The 14,342-nt window shown below is 58.1% G+C and overlaps 1 pseudogene; it reads left to right on the top strand.

Annotated features, from left to right (window-relative positions):
* Positions 1 to 11,163: 11,163 nt before the first annotated feature.
* LOC112306643 (small nucleolar RNA U3) lies at positions 11,164 to 11,366 on the top strand (annotated as a pseudogene).
* Positions 11,367 to 14,342: the final 2,976 nt, after the last annotated feature.

Raw genomic sequence — 14,342 nt, 5'->3', positions numbered from 1 at the left:
AGTGACATAGATAAGACTGCCGAGCCCCTCCTTCCCATGACCTGGAGAAAAGCTTTCTTTGCTGGAGGGAGACCTCAAAAAAAAAAAAAAAAAATAGGGCATTAACATTATCTTGCCCAAAACATTGCTTGTCACTAAATATCAGCCATTTGAGATGGGATTTCTCTCACTGTGTGGGAACGAGGTGCTGGTCTGGTTGCCCCAGCACTGTGCTGGAGGTGTGGGGGTTGTGCGCACCCAGCATTCTCCAGGCCTAAGGGACCAACCACACCCTGGCTGGTAAGCTCCTCTCCAGCACTCTGCGGGTGGAGGCCCTCTGGTTACCTGTGTGGGGGGAGGCAGCTGTGCTGGGGTTATTGGTAGGAGGCGGTCTGGGTGCAAATTAAGGCCACTGTTGGGGCCCAGAACGCTGTCTAGAGAGGCTGTTGGACCAGCCCACACGAGGTGCCAAGGTCAGGGTTTCCAAGTTAGGGAACAGAGCAAAGGGCTTGAAACAGCCCCCCTGCAGCCTGTCCTCTCCTCCCTGTAACCTGGACGTCTCTCCCTGCCTCCAATCCCACTGAAGTGGCTCATTGTCCCTCCCGGGATTCCAAGTCCTGGGATCTGGGCCAGCGGATTTCTTTCTCACCTGCACTGGGGCCAGGGGTTAGAGATGGGATACCCCTCCCTCCACTGCACCCCAGTGAACACTGAGCAGTAGGGCAGAAGGACGCGCTGGGAAAACCACATTCTCCAAGGCAGCAAGGGATGCTGGCGACAGTGCCAAGCCACGGTCCACAGCATTTTGGGTCATTTTCAGCCCGGAGTCTGAGAGGGGTCAGGGACAGGTGACCTGACCTCAGTGCCAGCAATGCCCAACTGCCCCTTCTCCCCAGGCAACTCCTGACCCCAGCTTGTGAGGAAATAAATGAATAAGTCCCACCATCTCCGGAGATTTGTCTTTAATGAAAAGGATTCGTTTATCCAAGTTCGGTCTCCAAAGCCAAGGCAGTTGCCCGGCTGGATCGCATCATTCCCCACGCTGCTCCAACTCCGGCAGCGGCTGCAGGAGGCTCTGCCCGTCAGTCCCTCTAGAGGGCCTGGCCGAAGGGGTCGGTTTATTGGGAATTTAGGGGTCGGTTTAGGCTTTATCTTTCGGGGTTATTGGTGATAACCCTTTTGGGGGGGGTAGGTGAGAACCAATTCAAAATGAGTTAGCGCTTTCTGCCGGCATCTTCTTTCTCTCCCGACTTCCTGCGGCTGGCCCGAGGGCGGGCTCCTGGGACCACTTTCGGGCCCTGCTGCTGCATGCCAGCTTCGTTTCAGCCGAAATTTGAAAAAAGGGAAACGACGCGATTGACTGGAGGTCACCCTCGGCCAGGACTGGTCACCCGCAGAGAAGAAGGACGACGACAAGGATGAGGATGGCGACGCTGGCGGCGCGGACCGGCGTCTCTCGTTTGCGGGCCGGGCCGCCGCGATCCTGGCGCTGGGGCTGGCCAGCTGCTGCTCCGGGCGAGGGGTCTCGCCTTCGTGAGCTGGGTCCCTGTGGCTCCCACCCCTGTTGCACCCGGAGCTCAGCCACAGATGTCCAGCCACAATTCTCGGTTGGCCGCAGACTCGTACAAGAATTGCGTTTGGACAATCAGTGGCGAAGCCCCTGAGTTCAGGGCCCCAGTCTCCTGCGGGGTTCGCCTTCACTCCTTAAAAGCAGGGGACCAGGAGACCTCCGGAGCTGCGCGTCCGACTGCCTGGCTCAGCGGTTGCGGCCCATCCCTCGGTAAGGTGGAGGGGCAAACACGCCGATCCCGACCCTGCTTAGGGAATCCCCATCGCCCCTGGCGTGTATCTCCTTCAGTCGCGGCCCGGGGTCCCTAAAGTAGCCCGCGTTGGCGCTCTGCGTGGCCCGAGGTTGGGGGAATCTCCTCAGTCATGCCCGGGGAACCCCGACTCCCCTCTCCCCACCCCCAGCCTGGGCTTCCCAGGCTCGCCAGGAATTCAGAAAGCAGGGGCCCGAGGCCAGGTGGTGTTTCTGAGCCCGGGTCCGGACTGCTGGACTCGTGGGTCCCCGCCCCCGCTGTCCCCGCGCACGCACCGGCTCCGGTGCTCTCCGCTTCCCTGTGGCTGAATCTTGGCCCGGGTGCCTGTAGTAGTGGTGGCGGTGGCCGGGGCGCGGCAGGGAGCGCTGGAATGCACCGCCGGGTCACCTGCCGTGCCCGGTGAGCCGGGCTAGGAGCCGGCGGGCTGGCGAGGCGCAGGGCTGAACCCCAGCGGGCGCCTCTGGCGGCTCGGGGCCGGGGCGGGCTTTTAGTGGGCCGCTCCAACAATACGGGCCTGGCGCGGAGAAAGGGGCTCGGCTGCAATTGGTACTGGATTTGAATAACGCCACGGGGCCATCAATGGTCATTGTGTCGGCGGGTAATGAATCTCCGCTGTCTCTCGGGCTGGCCAGGCAGCTGCAACCTGCGCTCAGGCTGCTCTTAAAGACATAGCGTGCCCCTCCCCGGGGGCGCCCCCCCTGCACTGGCCGGACCCCTCGCCCTCCTAGCCCCACCCTGCATCCTAGACTCCCAGTGTCCCGCCTGCTCCCTCCGCCGACCCCTTTGCCCATAGCCCCCTCCCTTCTCCTGGGCCAGGCACCCGCGTCTCGGCCCTGCACTCCTGTGGACCTGACTTAGGCTCCTGGCCTTGGCTGAGCTTCCCTCGCCTGCCCCGGGGACTCCTGGCTTCCTCTCTGCGTTTAAGCTGAGGCCTCTGGAGCCCTCCTTCCTTAAGCTCCTGCCCCGGGGGGCTTCTAGCTAGGGGGTGTGGGGGAACAGTTTGGAGGTCAGAGGGTCACCCCGTTAAGAGGCTCTGCTGAAGCTTAAGGGAGGGGATGCAGTCCTGACCCCCAGTCTGAAGATGTCATCTCCAGTGACCACATCCCCAGCCCCTCCCCAAGAATCTGCAGGCTGCAGGGACCAAGGATAAGGACTTGATTCCCAGGACACCTCCTGCAGGCTCCTAGATACCTCAGCTCTGGCAGGGGGTCGGGGGTGGGGAGCAGGGTGGTAGAGGGGCATGGAATCTAGTGATGCTGTCTTGTCTCTACCACTGGACAGCCCACCAGTCCAGGGGGCAGGGGCTCTGTCTCCCTCAGAGGTGCTCCCCACCCCCACCTCTGCCAGGAGGAGGTTCTCAGTCTACTGGGGCAATCCATGCCCAGTTTCTTCCCGCAGACCTCAGCCCAGCCTCCCCACTGAACCTCACACCCCAAGGGGAGTCTGTGGCCATTCTTCCCATACCTCCTGCCCTCCATCGACCCCAGGTGTCCTCCCCTCATCCCCTCCTCACGGCTGGGGGCCACCTTGCCTCGTGCCCCTATGGAATTATCGTATTGGTGGGTCTGCTCTCACTGGGGCAGGAAGTGGGCGCCACTGACCTTCGCGCCTCCAGGGCCTAGTGTGGCTCCCTCTGGTCAACCCTCAAATGTCCACCGACAACTCCACATAAACTTCTAGGGATTCCTTACAAAAGTTCAAGAAACGTGGCTTCTGGGGAGTAATTCCTGGAGTGACGTTTTTATAGAGAGGGAGCCCTGCCGACTAACTGGGTCCTCGCTCCTGGGAACTCTCCACCGGGTGACAGTGACAATGTCCACAGGCGCCTCGTGTGCCGAGCGCTGTGCGCTCTAAAGGTAGTGAGTGGTAGCTTGCTCACTGCTCCCAGCAGCTCTGGGGAGTAGGTACTGTTACCAGTCCGACTTTGCAGAGGAAGAAACTGAGATCGGTGGCAGGTTAGTGCTTCGTCCCCAACTGGCAGGGGGTGGAGCAGCAGCTGGAGCCCAAGGCGGTGGAGCCCGCTGCACACTAGTTTCCCAGCCTTTACTCCACAGATGAGAAGGGGACTGATATGAGTGCGCACTGAAAACTCCAGACTCACCCCCTCCCCCGCCCAGAAAAAAAAACAGAAAAAAAGGGAGGGGGAATCTCCAAACCCAGGAGAACACCCAGTGTCTCCTTATAAATTAGAATCGAGTCCTGGCCCCACCCTGGCCTGGCGGGAACAGGGCCTCGAGGGAGTGGCCAGGGTGGTCTCTGAGGGACGGCAGAGTTCTTGGGCTCGCCAGGCAGCTACGTTCCGGGAGGGGGCTCGCTCGCAGCCTCAGCGGAGTGTCTGGGCTCTTTAAAGCCCCGCAGTCCCTGGCAGGAAAGGGCCGATTTGCCTCACTCACCCTCAGGGAAACTGCTGCTTCTCACTGAGCAGATGTGTGTAGAGTGCCTACTGTGCGCCAGTGGGGGACTGAGCAGTGGGCACAAGTCCCCAGTGGAGATGCACAGGGGAGCAGGTGAAGCGCAGGGCGGGCGGGGGGGGGGGGGGCAAGGTGCGGGGGGAGCCGCCCTGGGCAGTGGGGAGGTAGGTGGAGGTGGGTGGGGTGTGGGTGCTGACCCTGTCCCGGGCAAAGGAAACCGCAGCATGCTGCAAAGCTAGCAAGCAGAGGAACATGGCGAGTGCTGGGAAAGAAAAATCTGGCATGGCTGGGGCACAGAAAGAAAGAGGAAGTTTGAGATAAACCTGGGGTGACCCTGCTCCACTCTGTAGGACACCAGGAGGCTTTGTGATTTTATCCTAACCGCAGCAGGGATCCTAAAAGGTCTGTCAAGTTCAGATTTACATTTTCAAAGATTAGCTAGGGCTGGTGTGCAGAGAACGAGGAGAGGGAGATGGGGGAGGGGAATCGGGGCCAGGGGGACCAGAGGAGAGCACTTCAGCCGCTGCTGGTTTGCAGGTGAGAACTGATGGTGGCCTGGGCGTAGGTGCCGGCAGAGCAGGGTTCCAGACTGTGTTCTTGACCGTGCCTCTGGCCTCAGCCAGGTCACTTGGCAATGACTGACCTTCAGTGAGCACCTGAGGCTAAGAGGAGGGCAAGATAAAGACAAACAGAGCCTGATATTGCCTCCCTAGAAGAACCCACCCCGTGGACAGGCAGACACGCAGATTCCCAGCCAGTCCCAACGACAGAAGCAGAGCCACAGGCCAACGCTGCCACTGGCGTGTGAGCATCGTTCTCTGGGATTACAGGAGACCAGCCATGCATTCCGACAGGGAGGCTGTGGGTACACTTCTGGAAGAGGCAGCATTGCCTTGGGCTTCCAGGATCAGTGAATGCCAATAGCCTGACTGGTAGTCGCCACCTCCGTGAAGTGGGCCCATTGGGCCGGTCCTGCCTCCGGAGAGGTAGCCGTGGTGCTAGAGGGCCCAAACACACGCTGCATTTGCCAGCAGTAAAGCTGTACCATAATCTGCGCACACGCACACACAGAGGACGCATGTGTGGGTTTGGGCGTGCGTTCAACCGCTCCTAGCCTCTGCTCTCTCCGCTCCCCCTCTCCGACACTGACTCTCAGAGAGAAGAAGGTAGCAGGGTTGTCCACACAGCCAGGTAAGCATGTCCTTCCTCCCAGAACTGGCCTTTGACCAAATATGCCCACGCCCAGCACAAAGGACTGCTCGGTAAACGTCTGTTGAATGAATGAATGAATGAATGCCTTATTGGTGTAACAACTAAATGAATGGGTAGACGGACAGACAGATAATTGAATGAAAAGACAGATGTTGAGACACTTGAGCGAAAGATGAATGAATAAAGAATTGACTGGGTGCAGGCACTCAGCCAGCCCAGTGAGGTTCTAGGTGTGGAACTGGAGGCCTTGCTGTGTGGTGGGGGGGGGGGGGGGGGTCCTTGAAGGGGGCTTCCTTCATGCTGTGGTTTCAGTTCTGTGCTTCAGAGGCAGGCCCAAGGCCCAGAGCGCGGCAGACAGGTGCCTAGGGAGCAGCCGTGGTGACAGGTCAGGCAGGCTGCACCTATGTGCCAGACATTTCCAACCCTGTCCCAAAATGTTCCCATCCATCCACATTCCCCCCCTCCCCGAAGCCTGGCCTCGCAGCTTGTGTTAGAGGAAAGAGCCCTACCCTCTTCCACTACTCAGTGTGCCCGCAGTCAGGCTGTGCCTGCTCTGGGCTGCAGTTGCCCCACTTGTACTATGAGAGTTCTCCAGGAGTAGCCAGTGCTCCTACACGGTGACCAGCGAGTGGTCTGCCTTCAGAAGCGGACCGACCCCTGACCAGTGTAGCTCAGCGGGTTGGGTGTTCATTTTCCTGTTAGTTGCAGGTTCGGTCCCTGGTCGGGCATGTGTAAGAGGTAACCGATTGATGTTTTTCTCTCACATTGATGTTTTTCCCCTTCTCTTCCTCCCTCCCCCTTCTCTAAAACTAAATAAATAAAAAAAAATTTTTTTTAAATAAATGGATTGACAATCTGACATGTCCCCAGTGTCAGATGATGACAAAGCCAAGCCACTGCCTTCACTCGGAAAAGACCCTAAGAGCCCTCTGCCCTGCACAACATGTTTGCGTTTATAACAGATGTCCCTCTCCCTGAGATAGGAGAGGGCAGGGCAGTCAGCCTTTCGAACCGAAGCAGCCACCTCCACCCACTGGGCAACTTTATCCCATGATGCCGCGCTGTCGTCTTCACTGTACGCATTCCTCACTGGAAGCCTCTGATTGCCTGGCTGCCTCACTTGCCTCTCCTCCAGAATGCCAGCCCTATGTGGGCAGGGATCCTGTTCTGTTCATTGCTATATCTGCAGCACCTAGAACATGCCTGATCCTTAGAAGGTTCTGACTTCTTTTTATTTACTTATTTTTAAAGAGAGGGGGAGAGAGACAGAAAGGGAGAGAAACATCACTGTGTGGTTGCCTCTCACACACCCCCTTCTGGGGACCTGACCTGTAACCCAGGCATGTGCCCTGATTGGGAATTGGACCTGTGACCCTTTGGTTCACAGGTCGGCGCTCAATCCATTGAGCCACACCAGCCAGGGCAGTGCTGACTTACCAAGTGTCTGGGTGACCGGATAAAAAGGCAGGTGCGTGGATCACTGAAACCCAGTTGTCAATGCCGTATGTTAAGTACTGGGCCCTGGGCTGGCACTTTGGTGGATCAGTACCGCTTTGTGAGAAATGTCATTACCCTCCTGATTTTGTACACTGGGGACCTGAGGCTCAGAGAAAGGAAGCAGCTTCCCCCAGGTACAGAGCTACTGAGTGACAGAGCCAGGTTTTAGACAGCAAAACCCGCGTCCCTAACCGTGCCACCAGCTGATACCGCACTCTATTACCCAAGGGAGGTTGAAGCCATTGGAAGTTAAGGGTTGGGACTCAGACGTATCGTCTGAGTCCACGTATAAAAATATCCAGAATAGAGCCCTGGTTGGTGTCGCTCAGTGGATTGAATGCCAGCCCACAAACCGAACTGTCACAAGTTCAATTCCCAGTCAGGGCACGTGCCTGGGTTGTGGGTCAGGTCTCCAGTTGGGGGTATGTGAGAGGCAATGGATCGATATATCTCTAACGCATCTCTCCCTCCCCTTCCCTGCCCTTCCCTCCCCTTCTCTTCCCTCCCCTTCCCTTCCCTCCCCTCCCCTTCTCTCTTAAAAAAAAAAAAAAAGAAAAGAAAATCCAGAATAGGAAAATCTATAGAGACAGAAAGCAGATGAGTGGTTGGCCAGGGCCGGAGGCAGGGAAGTTGGGGAGAATGAGTGAAGGCTGATGAGTAGAGTTTCTTTGAGGGGTGACGGGAATGTTCAAAAATTGATTGTGGTGATGGTTGTACGACTCTGTGAGCACATGAAAACCCATTAAATTGTCCGAGTTAACGGGGCAAACTGCATGGAATGTGAAGTACTTCTCAATACAGCTGTTACTAAAGAAAGTTTGGGCTCAGGAGCCTCACCTCTGCCTCTAACCTGCTAGGCACATCCCTTCACGTCTCTCAGACTCCGCTTTCCAACCAGTAAGAAGGAACAGTAAATGTCTCGTGGGGGGTCATGTGAGCATTAAATGAGATAATACATGCCATTATCCCCATTTTATGAAGGAGGAAGCTTAGGCCGAGAGAAAGGAAGTGACTGGGCCCGGAATGCATGCTGCTGGGTGACAGATGAGGGGCCGAGGCCTGGCTCTCCTGGTGCTGCTCCCCCTTTTAGCGTTATGGAGACCAGGCCAGTGTCTGTGTGCCCACCCAGTCCCCTCTGTGTTCCACCTCCACCTTCCTTTGGGCCCCGAGGCCCTGCCTCCCCGCTGCCCGTGCGGAGGCACACTGAAGTATCCAGGTTCCCCTAGAGCACAAGATGCCCTCTCCCCCAGCCCCCACCCCGCTTCCCTCCAGGGGCCATGATGCTGTCTTGCTTTTGCTTGTAATAAAGAAAATATTTCAGCTACCCTTCCACAGTTGCTTGGCAACACCAAAGCGGGGTGGGGGGAGCCAGGGGAGGAGGGGAGGGAGAGGACTCTGGAGCCAATCTGGAGACAAAGAGTAGGGTTTGGGTGACATGGAGCCTGTTCTTACTGCTAACCTGGCCTGGCTGGGACGATGGGTGGGGGCGGGGCTCCCTCCCACCCCTGTGTCTCACACCAATAAATATGGATTAGGGAAATGGGCAGAGTTTTTCCCACGGGCCTGAAAGACCGCATCTGACCTTTCTACCCCTTTATGTACCAAGTGACAGTCAGAGAGAGCAAAGAGCAGGGGCCCCGAGGTGCATCCCCCATGGCGCCTCCCCCACAGCCTTCTGACTCAGGGGACTTTTCACCCTCTTCCTCCCTCGACCCCAGACCAGGTCATGGCCTGTCCTGGCCCCTGTCCCAGGGGTGAGGAGGAGGCTGGTCTTCAGGTGGGAGCCAGGAGCCGCAACCTCAGGGTCCACCTCAGGCCCTGCCTGCTTCGATGGCACAGAGCCAGGTGGTGGTAGGAGGGGCTCTGGGTTGGCCCAAAAGGGTGCCTCCCTGCCTCTGGTGCCAGCCTCTGCCCTGTGGCTCCCTGCTCTGTGCCCCATCTCCCCAGCCCACCTCTGCCTGGACCCTCCAATTAGAGCCCTGCTCTTCACCATCCCTTCTACTCCCTGTTCTCCTCAATTTCCCCACCTCACTGGGTGCTCCTCTTTCCCTCCCTTCGGTGTCTCTCTTTCCCTCTTCTCTTCTGGGGTGGGCCCCCTCTGCCCCAGTCCTCCTCCTCCTGTGGTTCCCCACCCCCCAAAAAACAAACCCAGGAAGCCCATAACGCTAGCTGTCCCCAAAGTGAAGGTGGCGGGAGGGGCTGTGAAGGAGGGCGGGATGAGTGGGGATCTCTCTCCCTGGTGCCCTGGCTCCCCTGCGCTGGCTGGGGGTGGAGAAAGGCCGCTCTGAATGGAGTCAGTGTATAGAGCCGGGAAAAGCAAACACAGCGGCCTGGGCCACGCTGGCCTGTTGGGGCGGGGGTGGGGGTGGGGGTGGCGGGGACAGGATGGGGCAGGGGCCTGGGCTCACCTCAGCCTCCCTCTATCAACTCTCTTCTGGCCCCTGAGGGCCCATGGCTTCCTGGGCTTTTGCCCCACAGTGTCCAGAAGGGGAATGGGTTTAAGGGATGGGGACAAATTCTGTAAGAAATACCCTCACCCTTTCCCAGGAATCATTTCCTGTCCCCCCTGCCCCACCCCTAGCCTTCTTGCCCAGCAGATGCCAGGAAAGTCTGTGCCCAGGAAGGGCTGGCTGGCACCTGCGGGCCTGCCTGACGAGCCCTTCTTAGCAGCAGGAACTGGGTGGGGAAGTCAGCTTGCACCACAGACGGGCCCAGCAGTGCCATCCACCTTCCCGGGCTGGGCCGAGGGGGACCCAAAAGTGCTCTGCCCAGGTGAGTGCTACTCTGTCCCCACAGGCAGGCAGGGAGGGAGCTTCTTCACTGGCACTCCCAGCGCCCCCACAGCTGCTGCGAGTCCCTGAGAATCTGTGACATTTTCCACTGGACTGTCTTGCCCTCTGTCTGGGATGAATGTGATACTGGCGGTTTGGTTGAGGAAGTCAAAGGGATGGTTTGAGAAACTGGAGGCAAAGCCAGATGAGGGGAGGCAGAAGGGGCTGGAGTGTGGGGAGCAGGACCTCTGGGTTCCAGCCAGCATTTGGATGAGACCAGGGGAACCCTGGCTCTGCCTGTGGCGGCCCTCCTTAAGCACTCGGGTTCTGATAGACTTTTGGAACGAGTGCGGGAGGGTCAGCAGCTCACCCTGGGTGGCACAGCGAGTGGGCATCACTGTTTGTGCCACCGACGCCTCGCTTGGCCACCTGTCCTTCCCCTCCACACACAGTTTGGGCCCTCGGAATTGAAGGGCTGGGGGCAGACTCTGGACAGCCCCTCCCAGGGTCCCCTCTCCTTCTGTCCTCTCTCCAGGCACCACATCCAGGGCTGGCTGCCCTGCTCAGGCACCAGAGGAGCCACCAGTTCCTTTCACTGTGTCTGGGAAGCCGTGGTTGGCCTTTGCCTTACAGATCCCAAAGAACAGTTCCCTCTGTGCTCTTAGTGTCTAACCGTGGCCCCTCATGCTGTAATCAAAGCCCAGCCACTCCCTGGAAAGCAAAGGTCCACAGCTGACTGTATGCCACAGTGTCCCCGCAGTGCGCACCTTGAGGTGTCCTGGCCAAGGGACCTGGCTGGGAGGACCTTGCTGAATAAAGACAGGCAGCACTCACTGAGTCAGAGGCTCTTCCAGGGCCTTCCCTGCACCTCACCGAACGGTCCCCGCACTCCTATAAGGTGGGTTCAGGTGTACAGATTGGAAAACTCGGGCAGAGAACGTTGAGGTAACCTGTCCATAGATGCGCGACCAGGGAAAATCTAGCTGGCTTTCAAACCCATAGCCTGCCTCCCGAGCCTTGAGTCCTTAGCTATTCCTTTTCCTGCCTCTGATTCCTGAGAGGTCCCCGCTAGGGGTCATTGTGTCCCATCCCCAGCATCTGGGTGTCTGCCCCGGCCAACCTCTGCTCACAGGCAAGAATCAATCTCGTTTCTAAAGGCACCTGCTCCAAGGGTGGAATTCCCCCTGGGGGTAATCAGACATTTATTTATTCATAGCCTTCTGGCTGGGAGAAGAGGCCCTCCCACCCAGAACTCACCCGAGTCCAGCTGCCTCCGGCCTCTCTCTCCTTCCCAGGGCAGTGCAGTCTATCCGAGGTGAGCCAGCCTTGCTCTGTCTTGGCCCCACCACCTCCCTGCTGTGTGGCCTGGACAAGTGACCCCACCTCTCTGAGCTTCAGGCATCAGCTGTAAACGGGGGTTAATGATACGCCTGCTTTGTGAGGTCGATGCGGAGTGAACGGTAAAAGGTTGAAAAGCCCATACTTCCAGGGATCGTTCCTGGACAGCTTGTTCCCGGAGAAGTTTCTCTGAGTGTACAGAGCGCTGGAAACCATGAGGAGCAGCGTCCTCCCTGGAGTGCGAAGCGGGCTCTGGCGCTGCTTCTGCAGCTGTCATTTGCACTGATAATCAGTCCTTCGTTCCTCTCTTCCTTTGGGAGAGGGAGAGGGAGAAGGGGCCTCGAGGGCTCTCCATCATAGTTAAAAATGGTTGAAGGCCAGAACAGGGTTAGTGGTTACAGAGCCTGGCCCCCACGTGTTCAGATCACAACAGCAAATCCTTATCACTGTCATCATCGTGGTGGACACACTTCTGCCTGCAAGGTCTGAGCCTGCGGTCTCTGGCCTTACAGTTTAGCCTCCTTATTACAGATGGGGACACTGAGGCCCAGAGTGGGGGGTCTTGTTAGGGTCACATGGCAAATTGGTGGTGGAGCAGGAAGCGGTTCTCAGCCCCTTGGCCCCACCCCCCCATTCCCATTGGGATCTCTCTCTTCTCCCTCACCCCTTCCCCACCTCCAGTCCTCCTCCGGCATGCCCAAGGTCAGGGCCTGGCACCCAGTCCCCCAGGCAGAGCCCGGGAGAGAAGTGAGCAGAGCTCGGAGCCGCAGGCTGGAGCCCCTGCACACTCTCAGCCCTGGCTCTTTGTCTGCCGCTTTGTGATGGTAAGTGCTGCTCCTAAATCAGTTCTGTGACACTGTTATTGTTGCCCAGGGCGCGAAGAGTCTAAACTTTTCCCCTGAGGTCAAGAATGTGGCCAGTCCCCAAGCCGCCTGGAGCAGGGGCCTGGGTGGCTGGGGGTGGGGCTGGGGCCTCGCCCGAGCTGGGTCGAGATGTGGTGGGGAGGGGGTCAGTGGGAACAAAACGCTTTGAAATGCCTCCTCTCCATCACTGCCAACATTGTCCGCTGCCCACGGGGGGCCTGGCACCGCCTCGCCGGGGCTCCGGCCCCCAGCCCTGGCCAGGCCCGGCCCGGCATCTGAAAATGGACAGAAGGTTATTGTCCCTCCTTGCAGCCCTTTGTCTGCCCCAGTTCCAGATGTCTAGGCTGGGACCCGGGAGCTGACCCATGGTGGGCAGGGGGAGGGGACAAAGGGGGAGAGCACGGGTCACTGCATCCTGAGGGGTCGTTCCCAGACCCTGGGACACCACCCAGCCATGGCCCAGTCACCTTCTGGGCTGTCTCAGCCCTGGGATTGTCCCCACTCCCTTGTCCCTCCTCTCCTTCCACCAGACCAGGGTCCAGCCTCAGGAAGGAAGGCTGTAGGGATGCAGGAGTTAACAACGGGGTGCCTTGGGGTCCCCATAGCTCCACCTGGTAACTGTGCTCTTGAGCAGCCTGCTGTCCCCATGCAGGTACCACTGTATCAGGATTCATACATTCACAAAGTAACTACCGAGCCCTCCTATGTGCCAGCTCCGTGCTGGGCGCCAGGGTGCAGCGTGGTGGGCCATGCCGATCCTTCCAGGTTGTGGTGAATGATCATAATAGGAAGGGGTCACATTCCCTCCTGCTTTCTCCGCATTGGATACTGTGCTAACCACTTTACCTGCGTTATCTCGTCCTTTTCCCAACAAAACTGAGGACGCAGCAGGTACATTCTTATATCTGTTTTCCAGCTTTGGACACCAAGACTCTGCAACGTAAAGTCTGTGCCCAAAGTCAGGCTGCCAGGAAGCAGCAGAGCCGGGATCTGAGCCCAGGCTGACTGCCGCCACCAAGAGGAATAATCTGCTAATAAATACTTGGAAGGTGTGGAACTCGAGCCTGGCACAGCTCCCAACTCGGCCTGCAGGAGCTGGTGGCGGAGACAATTGCACCCCTCAGTTTCCCATTCCCTGGATGGTGCTACTGAGGCCCAGACCAGGGAAAGAAAGCCTGGGGTGAGGAGCTCAAGGAAAGTTAAATAGCAACACCAACAGTGATTCTGGAGCCACCAGGGCCGGCCAGAGAGAGGCAGGAAGTCCAGTTTCAAACCCCAACTCTTTGTGAGCTTGGCTAACTGACTTAGATTCCCACACCTCAGTATCCTTATCTGTGAAATGAAAATACCTCCTACTGCCCTGGCCAGTGTGGCTCCGTTGGTTGGAGCGTCGTCCCATAGACTAAAAGTTCGCGGGTTCAATTCCCAGTCAGCACACACACCCAGGGTGTGGGTTGGATCCCTGGTCAGGGTGCGTACAAGAAAGCAATCAATGGATGTTTCTCTCTCTGTCTCTGTCTCCCTTCCCCTTCCCCTCCCTCTCTCTCTCTCTAAAAACAATGAAAAAATGTCCTTGGGTGAGAAGAAAAGAAAAGAAAATATTCCCTACTTCCCAGGGTTGTGAAAATTAAGTCACATCATACACCTCGGCAGGGTGCCTGGCACACAGCAGTCATTTGGTGACAGCTGTTGTTATTGTTCCAAATGTGGTAACGGTTATCCCTTTGACCCTTCCTCTCACCTGGGGTCACCTGAGGACAAGGCTCTGTTGTGGGGAGGGGAGAGAGGTAGCAGTTGTCCATGTGGGTGGGAATAGCAATGCTTGGTCTTCTTGGGGTCTCTAGAAGTCTTGTGAGGAGGCACCCCTGCGGGGCTCAGGGGGAGGCAGAAGGGATGGGCGGCAGGGGTGCAGGGAGGGGGCTGCCTGGGCCCAGAGGAGTTAACAGCTCCCAGGCCCTGGCTCAGCCCGGCTGCCACGCTGCAGCCCAGCCACAGCAACGGTTTTAGCAGAGGAGCCAGCACTGCTTCCTGATGGGCAAAACAGCTGGCTATCCATGGAAAACAGCTGGCCTTGCCCCAGCCTCCTGCAGGAGGACGGAGGCAGAGCCTCAGAGGGCAGCTCCTCATCTTGGGTCCTGAGAGAGGAAGTCCTGGCCAAGAGGGAGTCGTCTGGATGTGGGTGTTGGGTGGGACCAGGGGAGATAAGGGCATGGGGGCAGATTTCTGGAGGAGAGACCGAGGTAGGCTAGGTCTCAGCGGAGAGGGTAGGGGGACTCCTGCAGGATTTGGGCAGCTCTGTCTCCCCTCAAATAGGAAAGATGGGAGGCAGAGGAGCAGATGGGGGGCAAGCCTGTGCTCAGCCCTAAGTCCTCTGGAGACCGGGCTTGGAGCCTGAGGTGGGAGGGAGCCCAGGCGGGGCTCCTAGACTCCTACTCGCCACGCTGCACCCAG

The sequence above is a fragment of the Desmodus rotundus genome, chromosome 1 (genome assembly GCF_022682495.2).
Source record: "Desmodus rotundus isolate HL8 chromosome 1, HLdesRot8A.1, whole genome shotgun sequence".
Classification (NCBI taxonomy): domain Eukaryota; kingdom Metazoa; phylum Chordata; class Mammalia; order Chiroptera; family Phyllostomidae; genus Desmodus; species Desmodus rotundus.
This window is presented reverse-complemented; position numbering and strand designations above follow the sequence as displayed.